Genomic DNA, 27,353 nt, shown 5'->3' on the forward strand with positions numbered 1-27,353 from the left:
CCTTTGCTTTTGTTTACAGGTGCCTCCGTATCCTTGTCAAGGTTTATTGTTTTTATCGCACGTGTGTGTGTGTGTGTGTGTGTGTGTGTGTGTGTTCATGACAGCCATTCTGATTGGTGTGAAATGTATACCAGTAACTTGATTTGCATTTTCTGATAGGAAAGAATGTTGAATGTTATGCTGTCAAACATTAACGGACTATGTTTATTTCTTCTTTTGTAAATGTCTACCGAGGGTTTTTTTTGCCCATTGTTAATCAGATTGTTGACTTGGGGCATTTAAGTTTTTAATATGTCTTCAATATTCCTTATCTTTATTTGCTCAAGATTGCCTTGCTCCTTATGAAATTAAAATTAAAAAAAAAATCTGTGATGAGTGCCATTGGACCGTTTTGAAGGAACTGTGTTGACTCCATGGGTCACTTTTGGTGATGCGGTGATCTGAAAGTATGAATTCTGCTGGTCTATGACGATAGAAAGCCTTGGAATCTGCTGGCTTCAGTTTCTGTCTTCAACAGTCTGTAGCTTTCATTGTAGAAGCATTTAATCTCCTTAGCTGAATTTATTCCTGGGCATTAGTTGTTTATGAATTTGGTTATTGTGAATGTGAATGGGATTTCATTTTTAGAATGTTCATTTTGGGTAACAGATACTCTACTTGTATTTTGTGTGTTGTCTTTCTAACCTGCTGAATTGCTCATTGATTTTAAATTGTCTAGTGACAATGGGTGTAACTTCTAATATTATCAAGAGGCACAATCTCACAATGAACTCTATTACCCTCTGACTCATATAGTCTTTCTGCCCCCTCTTCCTCTATGTCCCTGAGCCTTAGGTACAGGAGAGTTTTATAGATGTATCCATTGGATGTATCCATTGGCACTGGGCTCACGACTTTACATTTTGATTGGTTGTGGTTTTCCTTTCCCCTTCTGACTTACGGAATAGATTGGGAAACATCGTCCTTAATCTTGAACTAACAACAATGTTCAGTTCAGTAGTAAGTCTACTTGGTCCTTGGATGTTATTACATTTGCAAGGTCACTGCCTTTCCTTCTGCTCTGATCTATATCATTCCTTTCATTCTGTTGAGTTTGGCTTTGGTTATTTTTTTTGTTTGTTTTATTTTTTGTTTTTAAACCTTTAATCATCATTCCTTTTAAAGGACCTCTCTTTTTAATGTAGGCACTGATAACCATGAAATCATCTTTTAGAATAGCTTTTCTTAATATGGCACAATTCTGGTAGATCACATTTCTACTTTCATTTTATTCTAGGAATGTAAAACGTCCCCTTGATTTTTCAGTGACCTTCTGATCGCTCAGGAGTGTATTGCTGAGGCTGGCGAGCTGGCTCAGCAGTTAAAGGGTTTCAGGGCTTGCTGGTCTCACATGTTATTGACAACTCCAGCACTAGGGGAGCTGACTCACTCTTAGGCCTCCACAGGTACCTGCACGTAAGTGGCATTTACTCAAACAAACACACATAAATAAAAAATAAATATTAAAAAAACTATGTTGATGCCCTATGTATTTTTGTATTTTCTGAATTTTCTCTTTATTTTGACTACTAGTATTATTCCATTATTATCTGACAAAAAGGAATTTATTTTTCTCTCTTTTTTGCGTTTGTTAAGACTTACTTTGTGGGTTGGGGATTTAGCTCAGCGGTAGAGCACTTGCCTAGCAAGCACAAGACCCTTGGTTCGGTCCCCAGTTCCGAAAAGAAAAAAAAAAGATTTACTTTGTGACATAAATTGTAGCCTATTTTGGAAAAAGTTTTACAGGGGGCTGAGAAGAATGGGAGTGATTCTTCAGTTGGAATATTCTGTAGAGATCTGTTATCAGTTTTATTTATGGTCCAGTTTAGCAACGTAGTCTTACTGATTTTATAGGGAAAGGGGCAATCTAAATTAGTAATAATAGAAGAGTATCAAATTTGCCATTATTGCCTCTGGACCCTATAAGCTCAGCAGTGTTTTGTTTTGAGACATTAGATATAACCACATTCAATATCTCTGTATTTATAATTTTTGCATCTTCCTAATAGATTATTTTTCTTTAATCAAATCAAGTGGCCATCTTTACCTCCAATAACTAGTTGTGGCTTGAGTTCTTCTTTGCCAAGTTTAGCAGAACACCCCTGCTTCCTTTTGGATGTCATATAATCGGAGTTCTAGTCTCCATCCATTCATTTTCAGTCTGGGAAAGATTCAGTTTTAAGGAGGGAAGTTTCTTGAAGATGATAATCATTTAATGTAGTTAGTTTATCTGTGCCTCCCAATTAGAGATTTATATTTGCTCTACGCAAATTACTGGGTTTTGCTTTATTTTTATTTTTTGTAGTTATCCAATACTCCGTATTCTTCCTCATTGGTCTTGGAAGTTCACCTGTTTACTGAGGAGATGATGTCGCATTCTTTCTTAAGTCTTGTGTATCTGCTCTTCTAATGATACTTATTCTTCCCACTGTCTCGTGGTTCTGTATCTCTTCTCCCTGGAGCATCATACTTTGAAATTCTAACTTAATGATGAAGCACTGCTTTAGCTCTGCTTCTCAGACAAGTTCTCTATTTCTCCTTGGATTTTAAGGGAGAATTTTGGTGCATACAGTCATTTTGCTTGGCTTCTTTTTCCTTCCCGTCCTTTGAATTAATCATTTCTTCTGTCCTTGCCTCTGGGCTTTCTGTTTAGAAGTCTGCTGTCGTTCTCCTGCATTTGCTTTTGTAAGTAACTTGGCGCTGGCTCGTCTCTTGAAGCTTTAAAGATGCACTGTTGTATTTTAACATATGCCATAAAGAGGGCTCGGTTTGGTTCTACCTATCTGCAGTTCCAAACGCTTCTTGAAATGAAATGTTTGTGTGTTTCCCTGAAGTTGGGAAATTTCTCCTATTCTTTGATTGGATCATTTTATGTGCTGGGAGGCTTTGTCTTAACTCCTGTGCCAAAGATTACAAATGTGATCCCTCTGGTGGTTTAAATAGGAATGGCCCCCATTGGCTCCTATTTGAATGCTTAGTCATTAGGGAGTGGCACTACTTGGCAGGAATTAGGAGGAATGGCCTTATCGGAGGAAGTGTGTCACTGAAGGTGGGCTTTGGAATTTCAAATTCTTAAGCCAGACTCAGAGCCTCTCTCTCTTCTGGCTGCCTGCTGATCCAGATGTAGAATTCTCAGGTACCTCTCTAGCACCAGATGTGCTTGTGGTCCTGCCATGATGATAGTGAACTAAACCTCTGAAACTGTAAGCCAGCCTCAATAAAACGTTTTACTTTGTAAGAGTTGCTGGGATCATGGTGTCTCTTTACAACAACAGAATATTGATTAAGACAATTCCTTGTGTCCTAGATGTCTTTTTTTTAATGAACAGATTTCTTTCTTTTTTTTTTTCTCCAGAGCTGGGGACAGAACCCAGGGTCTTGTGCTTTCTAGGCAAGTACTCAACCATTGAGCTAAATCTCCAACCCTGTCCTAAATGTCTTGACGCTGTGGCCATACTTTCTGGTAGTTTCTTAGTATCTGAATGTCCTTTATAAGAGTTGTGTGGTCACCGATCTTTAATCAATAAATCATCAATCAATGTTATCTTCAAGTCCTACTTTATTATTTACTTGATATGGTTCATTGGTGAGCTTTTGCTGTGAGTTTTATTTTGATTTACTGAGATTTTCATTTATAAGATTTCCATTTGTTTTGTTTTCATTTGTTTAGAATTTCTATCTCATATTCAGTTTCTCTTTTATATCTCTTATTGTTCTCCTTTATGAGGATTCACCAAATTATTTGAACCTCATTTAAAAATTATCATTGAAATTTTCTTTTTAAATTATTTGCCTAGCATTTCACCCACTTTGCTATCTTTGGACTTCACTTCTCAACAGTTATGAGTCTTTGTAGATGTGCTAATTTTTTAAAAGTCTTTCATGTTAGTATATTGAGATTTTCATGCCCTTTGGGATGTATATCACTTGCACTTTTATGTGAGACCCTCTGACTTAGTGACTGTTCTATTACTGTGAAGAGACACCATGACCACACAACTCTTATAAAGGACAGCAATTAATTGGGGCTTGTTACAGTTTCAGAGGATTGATCCATCATCATCATGGGGGTGGGGTAGTGTATGGCAGCACTCATGAAACAGTAGCTAAGAGATATATCCTGCTTGCTGTGTAGGTAGGTAGGTAGAGAGAGAGAGAGAGAGAGAGAGAGAGAGAGAGAGAGAGAGAGACTGTGCTGGACATGGGCTCTTGGAACCTCAAAGGCCACCCCCAGTGATACTTTTCCTCCAACAAGGCCATTCCTACTCAACAATGCCTATTTTCTAGTCCTTCTAACCTTCTGTTCAAATAGTGCCACTTCCTGGTGACTCCAGGGGCCTATGGGGGCCATTCTTAGCCTCGTCCTAGTAACCTTCTTTTGAGACAGTGGTGCTCAAGAACATTGAGGAGAAAATAACCTACTATTGCATCCCAATACCAAAATAAACAGATGCCTTCCTTCCAAAGTGGAGCTTGTAGCTACCACAGACTTGGCATCACAGCAGCTTCTATGCCTTTCTCTTTGCATTGTTCATCTCCCATCATCCTGTGTCCCAAGGACAAGTCCACCTTTGCCATCTGGAATCTAATCCTCGAGACCTACTCTCATGCTCTGGAGACCCTCTTGAAGACCTTTCTCTCAGGATGGTAGATAGGGCTTTCAATCCAATACAAGAAGATTGGGGGTCAGAAAAGTCTGCATATACTCTACTATAGATTTATAATCTTGTAAGAGGAGTCAATTGTTATCTTTATACTTTTAATTGTTTAAGTCTGCTAAATTTCACTTTACCCCCCCCCCCCAGATGTAAATTCCTAACTCCTATTTTTTTCTCAAATATGGAGGCAGGATTTTCTGCTTCTGATTGTACTGGCTTGGCCTTACCATAAGCAACAAGACATGGTAGGTAAAGCAAATGTTCTCAATAGTGGACACAGAAACCACAAGCTTATGAACTTTGAGAGAAGGAAAACACATAAATTGAGCTCCATATTTGTCCTGGCTTTCTGCCCAGAGACACTTAGCAATTGGCATAGGTTGCCAGAGACAAGGAAGGAAAGTATTTTTACTGAATGGAGGAGATTGAGGTCATAGTTATGGGATGCTGAAGTGACTAGAAGTATCAGGAAAAGATACCAACAAGCAAGGAGATATGTGGGGAAGAAGACTGGCTGGAGAGGTTCCTGTGTAGCTGACAGCTGAAGGACCCAGTGGAAGTCCTGTGGTTCTGGATAATATTGGAGTTCTATTCTAGCTTCAATGTGGACTAAGCAAAATACACAGACCCCCAGGGGAAAAAAATCAGTTGTGGCTAGAATAAGAGCTGTACCCCAACACTAATAAAAAACATACAAAAAGATCCCAAATAAAAAAGTAAGGCTTGAAAGTTGACAACATCAGAAGGTTTCATAATAATTTGCTGCCAGAACAAAATTGAACTCTCCTAAAGAAACACAATGCAATCAGGACCCTACATGGTGCATCATTACCATAGCCAATATCCAATAAAAATGTACCATGCAAGTAAAAAGGTTTTTTAAAAAATTGTTTTATAGAGAAAGGAAAGAAGGGATGATTTTTAAAGATGCATGTGTGAAAAGATTAGCAAAAGATTTTAAAAAGACAAATCTTAAGAATTTTTTTTAAAAGAAAAACATTAGATGTGCTTAATGCATGGGCATAATGAACAAGCCCAGAAGAATATGAGCAAGAGATTACCAGATTAGATTGTTTTTAAAATCCAATTCTTTTTACTCTATTTATCACTTTATCTTATTTATAAAAAAAAAAAGACAAATTAAGTAAACAGACACATTGAAAATAACAGGATAAACTCTATGCCTCACTAACATGAGTCATAAGAAAGATGGCGTAACTTACTAATAAACAAACCTCAAGGCCATGAATGCCATCAGAGACGCAGGAAAGGTCTGGCTTACCAAGGACGTGGGACAATCCTCAATATGAGTGTATCTGTGAGTGCAGCTTGAATATCATGGAACCAGAACGGACAGAAATACAAAACCAGCTGAAAACAAAACACTCCAAACTAGGTAATTGATAAAGGATGAAAATTTATTTTCCAAGCTCAAGAGGTTGGGTGGCCCAAGCTGAAGGCACTGCTGGCTCCACTGGGGTGAGGGCCCAGTTTCTGCTTCTCAAATGCTGTTATCACTTGGCAGAAGAACAAAAGAACCTGCACCCCCAAAGAGCGTTCCTTGGGACGCTCATATCCAAGAGGGCTCTGACTTCATGACATAATCATCTCCCCATGGTTCTCCCTCCTAAAACTACCACGTGGACAGTGACGCTTCAATAGGTGAGTATTAGTCAGTCCTAGCACTTCTGAATATTTTAATTGTCTCTTGATAACCATTGGGAATGAACCAAAAACCAATACAATGCTACAAATCGACCTGTCTGGGTGAAATTTATAAATGAATAAGTAAAGGAATACATTTTCACACCAAGTACACATTGGACATTCACCAAGGTTGGCCATACTTGGGTTCTTGAATAAGCCTCAAATTTTTCTATTAATACTTCCTTTTTCATGCCAGAAGACTGAAATTGTGTAGCATTTATTATCTAAATATAATACAACTAACCCAAGAAATTAATAAAGGTAGTTTATCTCCAGATAATGAATAAATTAATGTGAAATGAATACGTTTCTGAAATAATAGTATACAAAAGAAATTTAATTTGAATATTAGCTGAAATTGTAAGTGAGCCGTATTTGGGATTATTTAGGAAATATTTTGAATTGAATAGCAATGAAGATAAGAATGCAGAATTTAGATTAAGCATGGTTTAAAGGAAATTTTACCTTCGAAAGCTGTGATGGCTAATTTTGTCGAACAACTTTATTGGATTAAGAAATAGCACAACTTGGATGTATCGATGAGGGTGTTTTGAGAGACGGAAAGACTTGCTCTGTGTAGGCAAGCCTGTAAGGCATCTTCTTAATTAGTGATTGATGTGGAAGGGACCAGATCATTAAGGGTTGGGCTACTCTTCGTCTGGTGGTCCTGAGTTCTATAAGGAAGCAGGGTGGGAAAGCCATTAGTAGCAGCAAGCCAGTAAGCAGCATCTCTCCATGGCCTCTGCATCAATTCCTGTATCTAGATTCCTGCCTTGAGGCCTACCCTGAAGTATAAGTAAGTCAGGGATGGTGTTTCATTTTAGTCATGGAAATTCCTGATCTGTCGAAGTAAGAGGGCATCATAAAGGTTCAGTAATTAGCATTATGCTCAATGATAAAATATTACACACTCCTGTTCTTTAATAACAGGAATCAGTGTAAGGATATCTAGACTCCTCATTTTTACTTCGCATGTTCAATGAGTTTAAACAAACAGGAAAAGGATGAAAAGTACTCAATTAAATAGGAATAAAATTATCTTTAATCATGCAACATGACTTTAATAATAATTCCTCAAAATATTACAAAACAGTAAAAACCTAATGAATGAGTTTACCAAAGTTACAAGGTAAAAAGTCAAAATAAAAAAATCAATAATATTGCTATGTGCTAACAGCTAAGTTTTAAAACTAAATAAAATGCCACTTATAGAATGATAGCTTTCAAACCATTGTATACATAAAAATAAGACGTCTATATTAAAAGCAAGTGAGCACTGCAGAAGGAACTTAAAGATTGAGTGAATGGGAAATATTATACCCAGAAATTAAAAGATTGAATCTTGTTAATATGCCAGCTTCCGCAGAAATGAGCGTCACCTTCTATACAAGTGCAGTGAAACTTTTGAAAGACTTTATTTCCTCTTGAGAAAACAATAGCTAGACAGCAAGAAGGGCAGGCACTGTGGGCAACTGCTCCCTGTCTCTGCTTCCTGGTCACAGAGAGATGAGCTGTCCTGCTCCACCATGCTACTCCCAGCAGGAAGAGCTCACACCTCTGTAACTAGACAACAGCATAAATCTACCGTCCCTCAGGTTGTTTTGTCAGACATTTCTCCACAGTGGTGAGAATTCAGACTACTGTCATAACTCAAAATGTTTTTTAATCCCTTATCAGCAAAACACTGCATCAGAGTTCGAGTATGATTATGAAAAAGCAAATAAAACAAAATATAGAGAAGAATAGTTTATGCATTTAAATAGTGACACACTTCCACTAGCAAGGCTCCATCTCCTAAAGGTTCCACAACCTTCCAAAACAGCACTGCCAGCTAGTGACCAAGAGTTCAAACCTGTGAGCCACATCCAAACCAAAATGAGGACTTTCCAGTTTTAAGTAATAGGAATTGTTTGGCAGTAAAGTCAGTCACGAGGAAAATTTTATCATAGAAATCACTCCATAACTTTCCTTGAGCAAAGCAAAACCATCTTTTTAAAAAGTTAATTGAGTCCCATACAACTTTAAAGACCTGCTCACCAATTCTCTTTGATATATTCTTTCCCCAAACTGGTTTAGTATGTAATGAAATGGTCAATTGCCAATTAGTCTTTATAAATTATAACTTGCGAGTTGTTATTGTTAGAAATATATTTATAAAAGAAATAACAAGCTGATCGGGATTCAGAGGGAAAAGGAGCTCTCATATACTGCTGATAGGAATGCAAATTAGTGAAGTTGGTATTGAAGTCAGTACAGAGGCACCCTACAAAACTGAAAGTCAAACTACCATATACTAGATAGTACCACTCCTGGATGTACTTCCGAAGGGATCTAAGTCAGCATACACAGAGATGCCTGGACATCCATGTTTATGGAGTTAGCATTCACAAACAGTTAAATGAAACCAGCCAAGCTGCCCAGCAACCCATGAATGAATTCAGAAGATGTGTATATACACAGTAGAGTTTTATTTATCCCAAAGTAGGAACATAGTTGTTGTTTACAGGGAAATAGGTAGAATTAGTTATAATGTGAAGCAAAGTAAGCCATATTCAGTAAGACAAAAAAAGTGTGTCACTATTTAAAAACATATTCAGAAAGATATGTGTTTTCTCTTATATACAGAATCCAGATTTATAGATACATGCATATATATAAACATTATATATAAAAACATATATATGTCATATATATTTGACATGAAAGTAGAATGGGGACTAAGTGGGTAGAGGAATAATTCTAAAGAGAGGGAAAGGGAAGATAAGGGAGCAATAGATAGAAGACAAATATCTCATGTTTTTGCTCACATGCAAAATATTAAAAACGTGTGTGTATGTGTGTGTTATATGAAAGCAAAAAGAGACTAATTTAGAGGAGGAAGGAGACCAGAGGGAAGGGGACCAGAGAGAAGGGGATAGGGACAAGATAATGTAAACAACAGGTGACCATGAATGAGTACAGTATGAAAACATGTAGGTATTGAATATCATAGTGGGGTTGGGGATTTAGCTCAGTGGTAGAGCGCTTGCCTAGCAAGCACAAGGCCCTGGGTTCGGTCCCCAGCTCCGAAAAAAAAAAAAGAAATTGAATATCATAGTGAAACCCATTATTTTATATGATAACTAGAAAGCTGTTAATAAAAATACATCCCCAAGTTCCCCCAAACGTTACATTGCACTACACACACACTCTCAATTATCTCAATTAACATATATCATTTTGTGACCTCTAGGTGATAAAAATCTATCTGAACACTGCTTCCTAGTTCAGGAATTGGAGGGCAAATACTTCTCCCAAATTTTGTGTTTTAAAGATCATATGTCTTGAATCAGAGACAAAAGGAGATGATAAAGAAAATGACCAGAAAAATAGTATTTCAAGTTTGGTGAAGAAAATGTGGAGGTAATTGGGGGTTGACTGCATGGGACATCACTCATGGGACATCACTCTGGTAGGTGAAAAGCAAATGCTCTCTCTGCTCTTTTAGGCCACATCGTCACAGCAACATGTCCTTGCTTAAAAGTTTCTGTAACTCATTATGAAACAGTAAGTCAATGTTGTTGGTTAAATTCCATGGTTTGAAACAGTACTCTCACATGTTGAAACATCAGAAAGGCTATACTGAAATGTGAATGCTAATACCTTAACAGCAATGCCATTTATACAAAGGCAGAGAACGATTTAGGCTGAAGAGAGACGGAGAAAGGTCAAATGACTGAAGTCTCTATAATTGGAGCTATTTTGCTATATAAAATTAATAAGAATCCAATCACATATAAATTGTTAGAAGAAATCTTTTTCCTCAAATACAAGCACTTTAAAGTCACAGATAGTCAGGAAATATTTATTTTACTATCATTTATCACACATGTAGGCAAGGCAAAGAAATGTAAAGAGAGTTATAAGAGGGTTCACCCAACTATGATCCTTATAAGAAAATGATCTTAGGTGATTTCCTTGTGAGTAAAATAAATTCTTTGAGATGAAAAAAATTGTAATTTACAATATAAAAATCATTCCTTTATTCTCCAAATGACATAGTAGAAAAGTTGTGATGGTTAAGTTTTATTTTCAAGTTGATTGGATTGAAAGATACCTAAATGATTAATAAAACATACCTTGGAGTTGGATCTGTCTGTGAGAGCATTTCCACATAAGATTTGTCTGTGAGGTCTCTTGTCTAATGAGTAGAAAATCTCCTGGTAGATTCATCACATAGCAACATTATTGGGAGGTGTTTAAAAACAAAACAAACGGGGGGCTGGGGATTTAGCTCAGTGGTAGAGCGCTTACCTAGGAAGCGCAAGGCCCTGGGTTCGGTCCCCAGCTCCGAAACAAAAGAACCAAAAAAAAAAAAAAACAAAACAAACAAACAAACAAAAGACCAAAAGGAGGTGGGGCTCAGAGAGAGGAACTATGCTACTGGAAGCATGTACTTGAATGCTATACCTTGTCCTGCTCCTTCCCATTGTCCCTTTCTCTGCTACATGTCTACCATGAGATGAACATCTTCTGCCATGGTCTCCTGCCTTCATGATGTCTTGCCTCCCCTCAAGCTCAAATATAAAGGGCTAAGGGACCATGAACTTAAACTTCTGAAACTGTAAGCCAAAAGAAATCCTTTCTTTATCCAGACTATTTCTGTCAGGTGTCTTGTTACAGCTAAAACTACACAAGTGTAACACAGAAATCATAGCTATTAATAGAACACAACAGTAATCAGCTGAAATGTCAGTTGATATATTGGCATACAGTTATTTCCATTATGTGAGCAAAAATAACATGACCCCAATGTAGTTCAGATATTGAGTATCATGATATCTTCCTAAATTGAGCATGAGTGGAAATAAGGAACTTCTGACTTAACCACTTGAGGAACTCAATGGTTCTGCTGTCCAGAGAGTCTGAGGAAATTATAAATAAAAACATAGGCTGAAGAGATGGCTCAGTGGTTAAATGTACTAGTTATTCTTCCAGAGGACCCATGTTCAAGTCTCAGTACCCAGATAGTAGCTTACAACTGTCTGTAATTCTTGTCCCTTGGAATCTGATGCCCTCTTTCGGTCTACTTTGTGCATTAGACATGTACATGGTGCACAGACACAGGCAAGCAAAATACTCATATACATAAAATAAAATTAAATTTAAATTAAAACAACCTGTTGTCACTCTGCAGCAATGATGTGAAGGACATACAACAGCGGATTGAGATTCCATTCAAGAAAATCTGCCAATATTCCAAAGAAACCATGTTAAGTCTGTGGTATATGAGATAAATCTATTCTTCCTCTTCTTAGCCGAGAAGCAAGGAAACCTTACTTAGGACAGGTGCAGCCTAACACACAGGGCTTTCTTTACTCCCATCCACCATGTTTCAGTCGGCTCCCAGGCATCCCATGCTGAGGACTCATTAGGAAAAATGTCTTAAGAAGTGGGGTATCCATCAGTAGATGGTCAACACAAGTGAACTCAATACTATTTGATTTTTTCCCCCAAGGATTCAGGGAATTTTGTTTTTACCTTACAGATCTTCTGATTATAGGTTATGGTTTCAGATTTTTTTAATGGCTTTTGTCTGTGTGAATGTGTGTGCCTCAGCATTTGTATGTGCTTCTTTTTTAAAAAAAATGTATTCAAGTATTATTTTATGGATATGTGTATGTGGTTGTTTGAGCTCATTTGCAACAGTGTATATAGTTCAATCCTAGGGACACTACAAAAAATAATGGAGCTTGGCTGATTTATTGGATAGATGTAGATTATGTTGTACCAGTTTTCTAGGGTACTGTGGAAAAATGAACAGCTGAAAGAAGATGAAGGAGTCATGACAAAAGTCAAACGCCAATTTCAGTAATATTCCCTTTCAAGGAGCCCAGGGTTAATAGGTTTATAATATACAATGGATTATAACCTCTACCTCCCACCCCCTTTTTCCACATGAGAAAGCAATGAGTGGAAATTAGAAAATCTAAATTTGTCAAGAAACTAGTAAAAGTGACACAAAAATAAATGCAATCCTAGGGAGACTCAAGGCTTTAGAGGAGCAACTGCAAAGGCTTAACCCAATGAGAAGCTGAGACTCGACTACATAGCCAAGTCAGCCACTAACAGATGAGCAAAGTCAAGACAGAAAGATGAGCTGTGTCCCAGCTCTGACATGACAGAGCACTGAAAGGGTCTAGGTTCCAGGAAACGAGGACACGTGCAAGAAACAGCAGTGTATCATCCATACACAGAGACAGAACAAAACAAATGAGCAAATCTGCTCCTGAGATTGACCAGATGTCCAGTTTACACCCTCTCCAAGACACTCATTGTGTTCAAAGAACTGAACAAGGAAGCCCTAAGTAAGGAAGCCAAACAAAGCTGACACACTGAGGGAAAATATTTGTAAATTACACTTCTGACAAAGAGTTAGTACATAAGGAAGTACAAAATACAAAAGGAAGTCAACTTAATAACAAGAAAACTAAGTCAATGAAAACTTCAACAAAGGGCTTCATTGGTTATTTCTTAATTGAAATGGTCAGTGGATAGTAGCAAATGTCCTACCTGGCCAAGTGGCAGAGCAATGAAACCTGAAACCACGATGAGCTATTACCTTGCGTCTTCAGAAATATCTAAATCCAAGACAGAGATTAGCCAGTGCTGCCAAGAATGTAGAGAACAGAACCTCTTTGTAGTGGTCAGTAGAATTAGGAACTCAGGCTATACATAAAGGTGAGTGCTGTAATGCCAGCACTTGGGAGGCTGAAGTAGGACGATCTCCAGTGGCCTGTACTACACACTACGCAGAGATATCCTATCTTGAAAAAAAATCAAATAACATGAGGGGAGAGGGAGACAATGAGACTGAGAAATAGAAATTAATAACTGTGAAAACAGTCTGGGGTTTTCTCAAAAAATTAGAGGTAGAACTACAGTGTGATCTAGCAATTTCACTTCTGATGTCCATTCACAGGATCCGAGTCAGTGAGCCAAATGGATAGCTGCATTCTCACGTTTCTCGTGACATTCATAGTAATCACAGTTCAGCTTGTTAAATCAGTGAAAGCTACGTTTGAGGTCTGTTGCACAGCATTGTGGTTGACAGTAATGTATTGTGTATTTGAAAATCGCTAGCAGAATAAAAACGTAAAGTTCTTATCACAGAATAAGCCAAGTGCAATGTTATTAATGTATTAGTTGGATTAATTTAATTAGTCCATATATTCATCAAAATTTTATCCTGACAGGAGGACAGCAGCTTGAGGATGGATTACTTGCCTGACCCTTCCCAAAGGCCCTGGAGTTAATTCTCATGACTGAAAAAAAAATCTGGTTATATAGACCATTAATACATACAATTATCATTTCTTGTGTAAAAATCTTTAAAACAAAGTAAAGGAAGTTTTATGGCTATACTACGTCAAATGGATGATAATTATGAAAATAAATAAATGCAGGGAAAAAACTAAATAGAAAAAAAATCTGTATTTTGAAAATATAATAACCAAGGTGAAAAACTCCCTGAAGGGGCACAGGGTAGATTTGAATTGGCCAAAGAAATAATTAATGAACTCGAAGACACATTGATAGGAAAGCCAGGCATGATGCACGCATACGTCATCACTTGGGATTTGGAGTCAGGACGATTAGCAATGGAAGGGCCCAAGCAAGGCAAACATGGTACATGTCCTGCTCACCTTCTGTCTTCCTTGCTAAACCATTAAATCACATTCCTAAAGCTGGCTGCCAAGGTCTGATCCTCTTTTTGGCCATTTTCTTAGGCTGACTTATTCCCGAGGTTGGTTACTATGGTCCACTTATCAAAACATCAAAGTCCAGCAATCAATCCCTTTTTTGACTATCCTAATAAAAATACCCAATCAGAACTTAGCAATGCCCCCTAGCTTATTTCAAATACAGACCTCCCCCGACTCCATCTTAGAATTAACCCTTGTAAAGCTGTATTTGCCGCTCTTTCTACCCAATTTGGATTCAGCCATCTTGTCTCTTTCTTTGTCATGTTTAGTAAAGGATCTCTTTCCAGGAGGAAACTGGTGTTTGGGTGTGGTCTGTGCCTAATTCAGGGTGCAGAGGGGAGCATTCTATACAGAGGGTCCATTCAGGAATTTAAGACAATACTTACAACGTTTGAGACTCTGTGAAACCCTGTCTCAACAAAACCAAACCAAAACAATAACAACACCAAAGGCAATACAAAAGATATATTAATGTAGGCTAAGTTACTCAAAGAACAAGGAAGGGAAATGAAACAATGAAATGAAGAGAACTTTGAAAGTATGTGATCTGCCACTGAGCACACAAAATCATATGCATAGTGTGAACACAAGAAAGAAAAGAAACAAGGGATCGAAAACAACACTCACAGAAATAGTAGATGAAAACAGCCAGAAAATGAACCTGCTGATCTAGGAGACTCAACAAACACCAAGTAGCATAAGCACAAAAAAATACCATCAACAGACCACACTCAGAAAGTCAGAGGCCAAAGACAAGGTTGACATGTTGAAGGGTAAGGGTAATAGGGGAGAATCAGGAGTCCTTACACAGCATAGCAGACAGCTCACAGGAGAGCCTAAAAGGAAGGGCTGCCACTCTATGTGCTTATGTCTTCAAAATTAAAGCTTAATTCAAGACATCCCTAGAGGAACACAAAGTGAAGTAATGTGTTGATAGCTAGCTAACTGTATTAGGTCCTTACTGTTGTGACAAGCTCCATGGCCAAGGCAACTCATGAGAGGAAGAGTTTATTTGATTTATGGTTTCAGAGAGTCTATAATGGCGGGGAAGGCGTGTCAGCGTGAGGCATTGCAGTGGGAGGCCAGAGCAAGCAAGAACCCAAGTAACCACATCTTTAGCCACAGACAGGAGACAAAGAAAGAACTGGAAATGGAGGTAGAACAAAAATTTCCAACATCTTCCCTCAGGAACCTGCTTCCTCCAGCAAAGCTGTGCTTCCTGAGGGCTTCATGACATCTCCCAAACGTCACCACCAACTCGGAGGCAAGTGTTTAAACAACCTGTGCCTGCTGAAGACATTTCTCACTCAAAGCACCACACACTCCCACCTTGTTAGAAATAGTAAAGAAAATTATTTAGAATCCAAACAAGTGGTGCACTTGGGAACTAGTATTAACTATGAAGAGTACTACCGAAGATAATTGTGTTGCTTAAAAGATAATATAAATATTTCTCTTTTTTTATTTAATGTAAATTACATTTTAAAAATGGGAGCTGGAAAGATGATGGTTCATCAGTTAGGAGTACTGGTTGTTCTTCAAGAGGACCTAGATTTGATTCCCAGCTCTCACATGAAGGCTTGCAGTTGTCTCTAACTCCAGTCCAAGGGGACATACCACTTTCTTCTGGCCATCTTGGACACCAACCATGAACATAATATCCAGATATGCATGTAGAAAAACACCATCTATGCACATTAAATAAATATATCTTTTGAAAATTAAAGAATACTGTATCCTTGTATTATTAGGCCAATAATGGATACTGTGTCTTTTTTACAATAAAACATAAAGGACAAAGTGGAAGCTGAGTTTTATTTGGCTAAAGAAATAATCACAGATGGCAATTCAAATTATCATGAAAATATAAAGATAATCAGAAATTATATTAAAATGTTAATATCTTTGAAGTCATAAGTATATAATTTTCTCTCATGTTTTTCAAAACATAGAATGTTAAAAATAATAATTATACAAATGATATATTGCACAGTTTACAATGTTACAAGAGGAAGAGAAGAAGGAAAGGAAATAGAACTATATGAAAATATGTATATATACATATATGTGAGATACATATATATACATAGTGATGTATATCACTAACATAAACACACAGATAGATAGATAGATAGATAGATAGATAGATAGATAGATAGATAGATAACAATGGGATTTTTATCAAATAAATTAAGACCGATGATAAACCCTAAGTGACTACCAAGGAAACAATAAAACAATTTAAAGAAATATTATTAAGTAATCTGAATACTACTATAAAAATTTACTCTCATAAAAGCTGCAGTTATAGAACTGCAGTGGTAGAACACTTACCTAGCATATGCAAGACCCTGACTTTAATCCCCAGTAGTGTGCACATTTGTATATACTTATGTATATGTATGTATATATGTGTATGTATATATATATTTATATAGAGAGATTAGAAATTTGACAGAAAACTGTTGAAAGTAAAAGCTGGTTTTTAAAAGGTCAATAAAATTGTTAAATCTGTAGCTGGACTGACAAAGACAAAAAGGAGATAAAATATCATCAAAAGAAATTAAAGAACTGAGGGAAGATGTTGGAAATTTTTGTTACAGATCAGGAAACAAAGGACAATTAAGATGACAATTCTTCCAGAATTGATTTTCAGATTCAACTGGGTCTCCATCAGAATCTCATCCCATTGAGGATACTGACAAGCTGCTTGTGATGTCCTCATGAAATTTCCAGAATCCCAGAAAAGCCAAAACAATCATGTAAAATAAAGACAACTGGGTAGGATTCAGGCTTCCTGATTTTACAAAGGATGATAGGGGAGCGATTATAAAGTCTGTGGTGTTGGCCAAGAGCAGATGCATAGGTAATGTACTAGAATTAAAGGTACACAAATAAGACTGTGTATAGCAAATGAACCAAGAAGAGATGGTCTAAGGTTTAACTTTTCACACCACAGAAGAGTTAGCTAAGTAGACAGAATTACTGAAATATAAGAACTGATCTTGTTGAAGAAGAGAAGAGGGAAGTGGGGAGACAGGAGTCAGGGAGGGAGGGAAGGAGGGAGTTAAAACCAACCAACAAGAAAACCAACCTTGAGAAGCCTTTCTTTTAGGATGTTTCCCAATTTCTGGTCTCACACCTAATTCTTTAATCTATTTTGAGTTCATTTATATTTATTTGATGTAAGCAGGTGCCCAAATTTATTCTTTTGTATGTAGTTTAAAACTTTTCCAGAAACAATTGTTGAAGAAACTAACCATTCTTTATCGTATATCCCTAGCCCTTTCCTGAAGGTAAGTTAACTGTATATGTGTTTTTTTCTTCCTGGGCACTCTGTTCCATTCCATGGATTTATATATTTGTTTTTATGCCATGGTGTTTTGATTAATATTGTTTGTATAATAGTGGATTTTAACGAGGTACTAAGATGCCTCTAGCTCTGTTATTTTTCAAGGATGTATTTTTCTCTTAAAGATCATTTGTAGTATTATATGAACTGTAGAACTGTTTTTCTATATCTATAAAAGTATACTACAGGATTTGAGAGAGATTGCAGTAAGCAATTTTTATAATATTAAAAACTCTAATCCATGAATATGTATCTTCATATTTGCAAATATCTTCTCTACTTTCTTTAATAAATGTTTTACAGTTTCAGTATATAATCATTTGCCTCCTTAGTTAACTTTATTCATCAACACTAATAAACATATACAAATCAAAATTACAATGGGTGATTGGCCCATGGGAAATGGCAATGTTAGGAGGTGTGGCCTTTTGGGGGGAGGTATAGCCTTGATAATGGCAGTGTGTCACTGTGGGGGTAGGGTTTGAGGTTCCTATGCTTGGGCTCTGCCCACTGTGGTAAAAGACCCTCTTCCTGGCTGCCTGGAGAAGGCAGTCTCCTCCTGGTTGCCTTTGGATCAAGATGTAAATCTCTTTTCTCAGGTTCTCCAGTACCATGTCTGCTTGCACTGCTGCCATGTATCCTGCCATAATAATGACCTGAACATCTGAACCTATGAGCCAGCACCAATTACATGTTCTCCTTTATAAGAGTTACATTGGTCATGGTGTCTCTTCACAGCAATGAAACACTAACTAAAACACAATGGGATATCATTACATCAGACAGAATAGCTAATGTAAAAACAAAGAGGCATTCATGAGAATATGTGAAAACTCTAAGGCTAGCATGCTATTGCTCAGAATGAATGATAGGATTGTCGAGGACAGGATCCTTCTGGTCTCCAATCTGTGCCCTGGAGCTAAGGCTGTCCCACAGCCTTCTGTACCCAAATTCCCACCTGAATAGAGCTAGTCTCCCAGGAGTGTTGTAACTCCTAAGCACATAGGTGAGAACACCACTTTTGCTCCTACAACTGTTCAGAGAGGGACCTGCCAGGAGAGAGCAGCACCAGGGACAGAATACTTCTAGTTTCCCTCACCCAGGAACTAAGGCTGTCCCATAGGCCTCCCTACCCAAATCTCACATAGAGAGAGCTGTTCTCCCAGGAGTCCTGATATATTTAAGATCAGAAGCTCACAGGCCCACAGGAAGAAAAAGCTCCAGTGAGAGACAGCAAGACCAACTAACACCGGAGATAACCAGATGGCAAGAGGTAAGTGCAAGAACCTAAGCAACAGAAACCAAGGCTACTTGGCATCATCCGAACCCAGTTTCCCTACCACAGAAAGTCCTGGATACCCCAACACACTGGAAAAGCAAGATTCAGATTTAAAATCACATTTCATGATGATAATAGAGAGCTTTAAGAGGGACAAAAATAACTCTCTTAAAGAAATACAGGAGAACACAGGTAAATAGGTAGAAGTCCTTGAAGAGGAAATAAAAAAAAACTTAAAAAAATTACAGGAAAACACAACCAAACAGGTGAACAAATTGAATAAAACCATGGCAGAATCTAAAAATGGAAATAGAAACAATAAAGAAATCACAAAAGGAGACAATTCTGCAGATAGATAACCTAGGAAAGAGATCAGGAGTCATAGATGCATCACCAACAAAATATAGGAGATAGAAGAGAGAATCTAGGGTGCAGAAGATGCTATAGAAAACAGTGACACAAGAGCCAAAAAAAAAAAATGCAAAAGACTCCTAACTCAAAACATCCAGGAAATCCAGGACACAATGAAAAGATCAAAACTAAGTGTAACAGGTATAGAAGAGAGCTAAGATTTCCAACTTAAAGAGTCAGTAAATATCTTCAACAAAATTATAAAAGAAAACTTCCCTAACCTAAAGAAAGAGATGACTGTAAACAGCAAGAAGCCTACAGAACTAAAAATAGATTGGACTAAAACAGAAATTCCTCCCATCACATAATAGTCAAAACACCAAATGCACAAAACAAAGAAAGAAAATTAAAAGCAGTAAGGGGAGCAGCTCTCTGCTCCCAAACCCCGTGGGAGAGAGCCCTCACCGCCTGGTCAGGTGGGCACTCCTGAGGCTGCAGAGCGGAAGAGACCACCAACACTGCCCACCCCTGCCCACATCCCTGGCCCAACAGGAAACTGTATAAGGCCTCTGGGTTCCCGTAGGGGAGGGCCCAGGAGCGGCAGGACCCCTGCACCTGAGACACCGCCGGAACCTGAAGGAAACAGACAGGATAAACAGTTCTCTGCACCCAAATCCCGTGGGAGGGAGAGCTAAACCTACAGAGAGGCAGACACGCCTGGGAAACCAGAATAGACTGCACTCTGCACACATCCAGACGCCAGAGGAAAACACCAAACGCCATCTGGAACCCTGGTGCACAGAGGCTCCCGGAAAGAGTGGCGCAGATCTTCCCGGTTGCTGCCACCGCGGAGAGGACTTAGGCAGTACCCCACGAGCAAACTTGAGCCTCAGAACCACAGGTAAGACCAACTTTTCCGCTGCAAGTGACCTGCCTGGTGAACTCAAGACACAGGCCCACAGGAACAGCTGAAGACCTGTAGAGAGGAAAAACTACACGCCCGAAAGCAGAACACTCTGTCCCCATAACTGGCTGAAAGAAAACAGGAAAACAGGTCTACAGCACTCCTGACACACAGGCTTATAGGACAGTTTAGCCACTGTCAGAAATAGCAGAACAAAGTAACACTAGAGATAATCTGATGGTGAGAGGCAAGCGCAGGAACCCAAGCAACAGAAACCAAGACTACATGGCATCATTGGAGCCCAATTCTCCCACCAAAACAAACATGGAATATCCAAACACACCAGAAAAGCAAGATCTACTTTCAAAATCATATTTGATCATGATGCTGGAGGACTTCAAGAAAGACGTGAAGAACTCCCTTAGAGAACAAGTAGAAGTCTACAGAGAGGAATCGCAAAAATGCCTGAAAGAATTCCAGGAAAACATAAATAAACAAGTAGAAACCCATAGAGAGGAGACACAAAAATCCCTGAAAGAATTCCAGGAAAACACAAACAGTTGAAGGAATTAAAAATGGAAATAGAAGCAATCAAGAAAGAACACATGGAAACAACCCTGGATATAGAAAATCAAAAGAAGAGACAAGGAGCTGTAGATACAAGCTTCACCAACAGAATACAAGAGATGGAAGAGAGAATCTTGGGAGCAGAAGATTCCATAGAAATCATTGACTCAACTGTCAAAGATAATGTAAAGCAGAAAAAGCTACTGGTCCAAAACATAGAGGAAATCCAGGACACAATGAGAAGATCAAACCTAAGGATAATAGGTATAGAAGAGAGTGAAGACTCCCAGCTCAAAGGACCAGTAAATATCTTCAACAAAATCATAGAAGAAAACTTCCCTAACCTAAAAAAAGAGATACCCATACGCATAAAAGAAGCCTACAGAACTCCAAATAGATTGGACCAGAAAAGAAACACCTCCCGTCACATAATAGTCAAAACACCAAACGCACAAAATAAAGAAAGAATATTAAAAGCAGTAAGGGAAAAAGGTCAAGTAACATATAAAGGCAGACCTATCAGAATCACACCAGACTTCTCGCCAGAAACTATGAAGGCCAGAAGATCCTGGACTGATGTCATACAGACACTAAGAGAACACAAATGCCAGCCCAGGTTACTGTATCCTGCAAAACTCTCAATTAACATAGATGGAGAAACCAAGATATTCCATGACAAAACCAAATTTACACAATATCTTTCTACAAATCCAGCACTACAAAGGATAATAAAGGGTAAAGCCCAACATAAGGAGGCAAGCTATACCCTAGAAGAAGCAAGAAACTAATCGTCTTGATAACAAAACAAAGAGAAGAAAAGCACACAAACATAACCTCACATCCAAATATGAATATAACAGGAAGCAATAATCACTATTCCTTAATATCTCTCAACATCAATGGCCTCAACTCCCCAATAAAAAGACATAGATTAACAAACTGGATATGCAATGAGGACCCTGCATTCTGCTGCCTACAGGAAACACACCTCAGAGACAAAGACAGACACTACCTCAGAGTGAAAGGCTGGAAAACAACTTTCCAAGCAAATGGTCAGAAGAAGCAAGCTGGAGTAGCCATTCTAATATCAAATAAAATCAATTTTCAACTAAAAGTCATCAAAAAAGATAAGGAAGGACACTTCATATTCATCAAAGGAAAAATCCACCAAGATGAACTCTCAATCCTAAACATCTATGCCCCAAATACAAGGGCACCTACATATGTGAAAGAAACCTTACTAAAGCTCAAAACACACATTGCACCTCACACAATAATAGTGGGAGATTTCAACACACCACTCTCATCAATGGACAGATCATGGAAACAGAAATTAAACAGAAACGTAGACAGACTAAGAGAAGTCATGAGCCAAATGGACTTAACGGATATTTATAGAACATTCTATCCTAAAGCAAAAGGATATACCTTCTTCTCAGCTCCTCATGGTACTTTCTCCAAAATTGACCATATAGTTGGTCAAAAAACAGGCCTCAACAGGTACAGAAAGATAATAATAATCCCATGCGTGCTATCAGACCACCACGGCCTAAAACTGGTCTTCAATAACAATAAGGGAAGAATGCCCACATATATGTGGAAATTGAACAATGCTCTACTCAACGATAACCTAGTCAAGGAAGAAATAAAGAAAGAAATTAAAGACTTTTTAGAATTTAATGAAAATGAAGGTACAACATACCCAAACTTATGGGACACAATGAAAGCTGTGCTAAGAGGAAAACTCATAGTGCTGTGTGCCTGCAGAAAGAAACAGGAAAGAGCATATGTCAGCAGCTTGACAGCACACCTAAAAGCTCTAGAGCAAAAAGAAGCAAATACACCCAGGAGGAGTAGAAGGCAGGAAATAATCAAACTCAGAGCTGAAATCAACCAAGTAGAAACAAAAAGGACCATAGAAAGAATCAACAGAACCAAAAGTTGGTTCTTTGAGAAAATCAACAAGATAGATAAACCCTTAGCCAGACTAATGAGAGGACCCAGAGAGTGTGTCCAAATTAACAAAATCAGATATGAAAAGGGAGACATAACTACAGATTCAGAGGAAATTCAAAAAATCATCAGATCTTACTATAAAAACCTATATTCAACAAAACTTGAAAATCTTCAGGAAATGGACAATTTCCTAGACAGATACCAGGTATCGAAGTTAAATCAGGAACAGATAAACCAGTTAAACAACCCCAAAACTCCTAAGGAAATAGAAGCAATCATTAAAGGTCTCCCAACCAAAAAGAGCCCAGGTCCAGACGGGTTTAGTGCAGAATTCTATCAAACCTTCATAGAAGACCTCATACCAATATTATCCAAACTATTCCACAAAATTGAAACAGATGGATCACTCCCGAATTCCTTCTATGAAGCCACAATTACTCTTATACCTAAACCACACAAAGACACAACAAAGAAAGAGAACTTCAGACCAATTTCCCTTATGAATATCGACGCAAAAATACTCAATAAAATTCTGGCAAACCGAATCCAAGAGCACATCAAAACAATCATCCACCATGATCAAGTAGGCTTCATCCCAGGCATGCAGGGATGGTTTAATATACGGAAAACCATCAACATGATCCATTATATAAACAAACTGAAAGAACAAAACCACATGATCATTTCATTAGATGCTGAGAAAGCATTTGACAAAATTCAACACCCCTTCATGATAAAAGTCCTGGAAAGAATAGGAATTCAAGGCCCATACCCAAACATAGTAAAAGCCATGTACATCAAACCAGTTGCTAACATTACACTAAATGGAGAGAAACTTGAAGCAATCCCACTAAAATCAGGGACTAGACAAGGCTGCCCACTCTCTCCCTACTTATTCAATATAGTTCTTGAAGTTCTAGCCAGAGCAATCAGACAACAAAAGGAGGTCAAGAGGATACAGATTGGAAAAGAAGAAGTCAAAATATCACTATTTGCAGATGATATGATAGTTTATTTAAGTGATCCCAAAAGTTTCACCAGAGAACTACTAAAGCTGATAAACAACTTCAGCAAAGTGGCTGGGTATAAAATTAACTCAAATAAATCAGTAGCCTTTCTACACAAAAGAGAAACAAGCCGAGAAAGAAATTAGGGAAAGGACACCCTTCATAATAGACCCAAATAATATAAAGTACCTCGGTGTGACTTTAACCAAGCAAGTAAAAGATCTGTACAATAAGAACTTCAAGACACTGAAGAAAGAAATTGAAGAAGACCTCAGAAGATGGAAAGATCTCCCATGCTCATGGATTGGCAGGATTAATATAATAAAAATGGCCATTTTACCAAAAGCGATCTACAGATTCAATGCAATCCCCATCAAAATACCAATCCAATTCCTCAAAGAGTTAGACAGAACAATTTGCAAATTCATCTGGAATAACAAAAAACGCAGGATAGCTAAAACTATCCTCAACAATAAAAGGAATCAGGGGGAATCACTATCCCTGAACTCAAGCAGTATTACAGAGCAATAGTGATAAAAACTGCATGGTATTGGTACAGAGACAGACAGATAGACCAATGGAATAGAATTGAAGACCCAGAAATGAACCCACACACCTATGGTCACTTGATTTTTGACAAAGGAGCCAAAACCATCCAATGGATAAAAGATAGCATTTTCAGCAAATGGTGCTGGTTCAACTGGAGGTCAACATGTAGAAGAATGCAGATTGATCCATGCTTATCACCCTGTACAAAGCTTAAGTCCAAGTGGATCAAGGACCTCCACATCAAACCTGATACACTCAAACTAATAGAAGAAAAACTAGGGAAGCATCTGGAACACATGTGCACTGGAAAAAATTTCCTGAACAAAACACCAATGGCTTATGCTCTAAGATCAAGAATCGACAAATGGGATCTCAGAAAACTGCAAAGCTTCTGTAAGGCAAAGGACACTGTGGTTAGGACAAAACGGCAACCAACAGATTGGGAAAAGATCTTTACCAATCCTACAACAGATAGAGGCCTTTTATCCAAAATATACAAAGAACTCAAGAAGTTAGACCGCAGGGAGACAAATAACCCTATTAAATATGGGGTTCAGAGCTAAACAAAGAATTCACAGCTGAGGAATGCCGAATGGCTGAGAAACACCTAAAGAAATGTTCAACATCTTTAGTCACAAGGGAAATGCAAATCAAAACAACCCTGAGATTTCACCTCACACCAGTGAGAATGGCTAAGATCAAAAACTCAGGGGACAACAGATGCTGGCGAGGATGTGGAGAAAGAGGAACACTCCTCCATTGTTGGTGGGATTGCAAACTGGTACAACCATTCTGGAAATCAGTCTGGAGGTTCCTCAGAAAATTGGACATTGAACTGCCTGAGGATCCAGCTATACCTCTCTTGGGCATATACCCAAAAGATGCCCCAACATATTAAAAAGACACGTGCTCCACTATGTTCATCGCAGCCTTATTTATAATAGCCAGAAGCTGGAAGGAACCCAGATGCCCTTCAACAGACGAATGGATACAGAAAATGTGGTACATCTACAGAATGGAATATTACTCAGCTATCAAAAACAACGGCTTTATGAAATTCGTAGGCAAATGGTTGGAACTGGAAAATATCATCCTGAGTGAGCTAACCCAATCACAGAAAGACATACATGGTATGCACTCACTGATAAGTGGCTATTAGCCCAAATGCTTGAATTACCCTAGATGCCTAGAACAAATGAAACTCAAGACGGATGATCAAAATGTGAATGCTTCACTCCTTCTTAAAAGGGGAACAAGAATACCCTTGGCAGGGAAGAGAGAGGCAAAGATTAAAACAGAGACTGAAGGGACACCCATTCAGAGCCTGCCCCACATGTGGCCCATGCATATACAGCCATCCAATTAGACAAGATGGATGAAGCAAAGAAGTGCAGACCGACAGGAGCCGGATGTAGATCGCTCCTGAGAGACACAGCCAGAATACAGCAAATACAGAGGCGAATGCCAGCAGCAAACCACTGAACTGAGAATAGGACCCCCGTTGAAGGAATCAGAGAAAGAACTGGAAGAGCTTGAAGGGGCTCGAGACCCCATATGTACAACAATGCCAAGCAACCAGAGCTTCCAGGGACTAAGTCACTACCTAAAGACTATACATGGACTGACCCTGGACTCTGACCTCATAGGTAGCAATGAATATCCTAGTAAGAGCACCAGTGGAAGGGGAAGCCCTGGGTCCTGCTAAGACTGAACCCCCAGTGAACTAGACTGTTGGGGGGAGGGCTTCAATGGGGGGAGGGTTGGGAGGGGAACACCCATAAGGAAGGGGAGGGGGGAGGGGGATGTTTGCCTGGAAACCAAAGAATTATTATTAAGTATTAAACAAAATTAAAAAATATATATATATATATATATATAAAACAGAGCCACTTTGTTATGCTTAAACCTTCTGCTCATCTCTCCCTTGCCTCTTGGCTTAAATGTTGGTCATTTATTGCTTCTATAATAGTTAATCCAGGGTTATTACTTTAATTATATGGAAGTAACAAGGAATACATATGCTTTGATATTTTAATTTTCAGTGAAGAGAATGAAGATGTTAATTTAAACTTGTTAAACAGCCAATAAAATTAGCCATCATAAAGTTAAAAAAAAAACAGTAAGGGATAAAGGTCAAGCAACATATGAAGGCAGACCTATCAGAAGTACACCAACCTTCTTACCAGAGACTATGAAAGCTGTAAGATCTTGGGCAAATGACAAACAGATCCTAAGAAAACACAAATGCCAGCAAAACTCTCAATTAACATAGATGGAGAGATCAAGATATTTCATGACAAAACCAAATTTACACAAAAATCTTTCCACACATCCATTCCTAAAAAGGATAATAGATGGAAAACTCCAACACAAGGAGGGAAAGTATACCCTAAAAAAAGCAAGAAAGTAATAACTTTTCAAAAAAAAAAAACCTAAGAAGATACTGATACAAACATAACTCCACTTCTAACAACAAAAATAACAGAAAGCAGCAAGCACTATTCCTTAATATCTCTTAACATCAATGGACTCAATTCATGAATAAAAACACATAGACTAACTAACTGGGTATGTAAAGGGCCCAGCATTTTGTTGCATACAGGAAACACACCTCAGTGACAAAGAGAAACACTATCTCAGAGTAAAAGGCTAGAAAAAAAATTTCAAGCATATGGTCCCAAGAAAAAAGTCAGAGTAGCTATTCTAATATGGAATAAAATAGACTTTCAACTAAAAGTTATCAAAAAAGCTAGGGATGGGCACTTCATACTCAGCAAAGGAAAAAATCTACCAAGATGAACTCTCAATTCTGATCATCTATGTTCCAATGCAAGGGCACCCACATTCATAAAAGAAACCTTACTAAAGCTCAAAGCATACATTCCTCCTCACACACTGATAGTGGGAGACTTTAACATTCCACTCACATCAATGGACAGATGATGTAAACAGAAACTAAACAGAGACACAGTGAAACTAACAGAAGTTATGAACAAAATGAATTTAACAGATATCTATAGAACATTTCATCCTAATCAAAAGAATTACCTTCTTCTCAGCAGCTCATGGTACGTTCTCAAAAACTGACCATATAATCAGTCACAAAACACAGCTCAACAGATACAAGAAGATTGAAGTAATCCCACACATTTTATCAGATCACCATGGACTAAGGCTGGTCTTCAGTAACAACAAAAACAACAGAAAGCCCACATACTGAACAACATTGTTGTGGAAGC

At 38.1% G+C, this 27,353-nt stretch overlaps 1 long non-coding RNA gene across 2 annotated transcripts in view; it reads right to left on the bottom strand.

The window, feature by feature from the left end:
* LOC108352563 (uncharacterized) overlaps positions 1-27,353 on the bottom strand; it is a 51,381-nt gene that overhangs the window by 18,893 nt on the left and 5,135 nt on the right. The window contains exons 2-4 of one of the 2 annotated variants that reach the window (XR_005502166.2): positions 11,564-11,631; positions 10,523-10,603; positions 6,870-7,078 (exon numbers count right to left, since the gene is read on the bottom strand). This is a non-coding gene — a long non-coding RNA (uncharacterized LOC108352563). Of the gene's footprint in view, positions 1-6,869; positions 7,079-10,522; positions 10,604-11,563; positions 11,632-27,353 lie in introns of those variants that run through there. The other variant, XR_010065193.1, reaches the window with a different exon arrangement.

This window comes from Rattus norvegicus, chromosome 3 (assembly GCF_036323735.1).
Source record: "Rattus norvegicus strain BN/NHsdMcwi chromosome 3, GRCr8, whole genome shotgun sequence".
Taxonomy (NCBI): domain Eukaryota; kingdom Metazoa; phylum Chordata; class Mammalia; order Rodentia; family Muridae; genus Rattus; species Rattus norvegicus.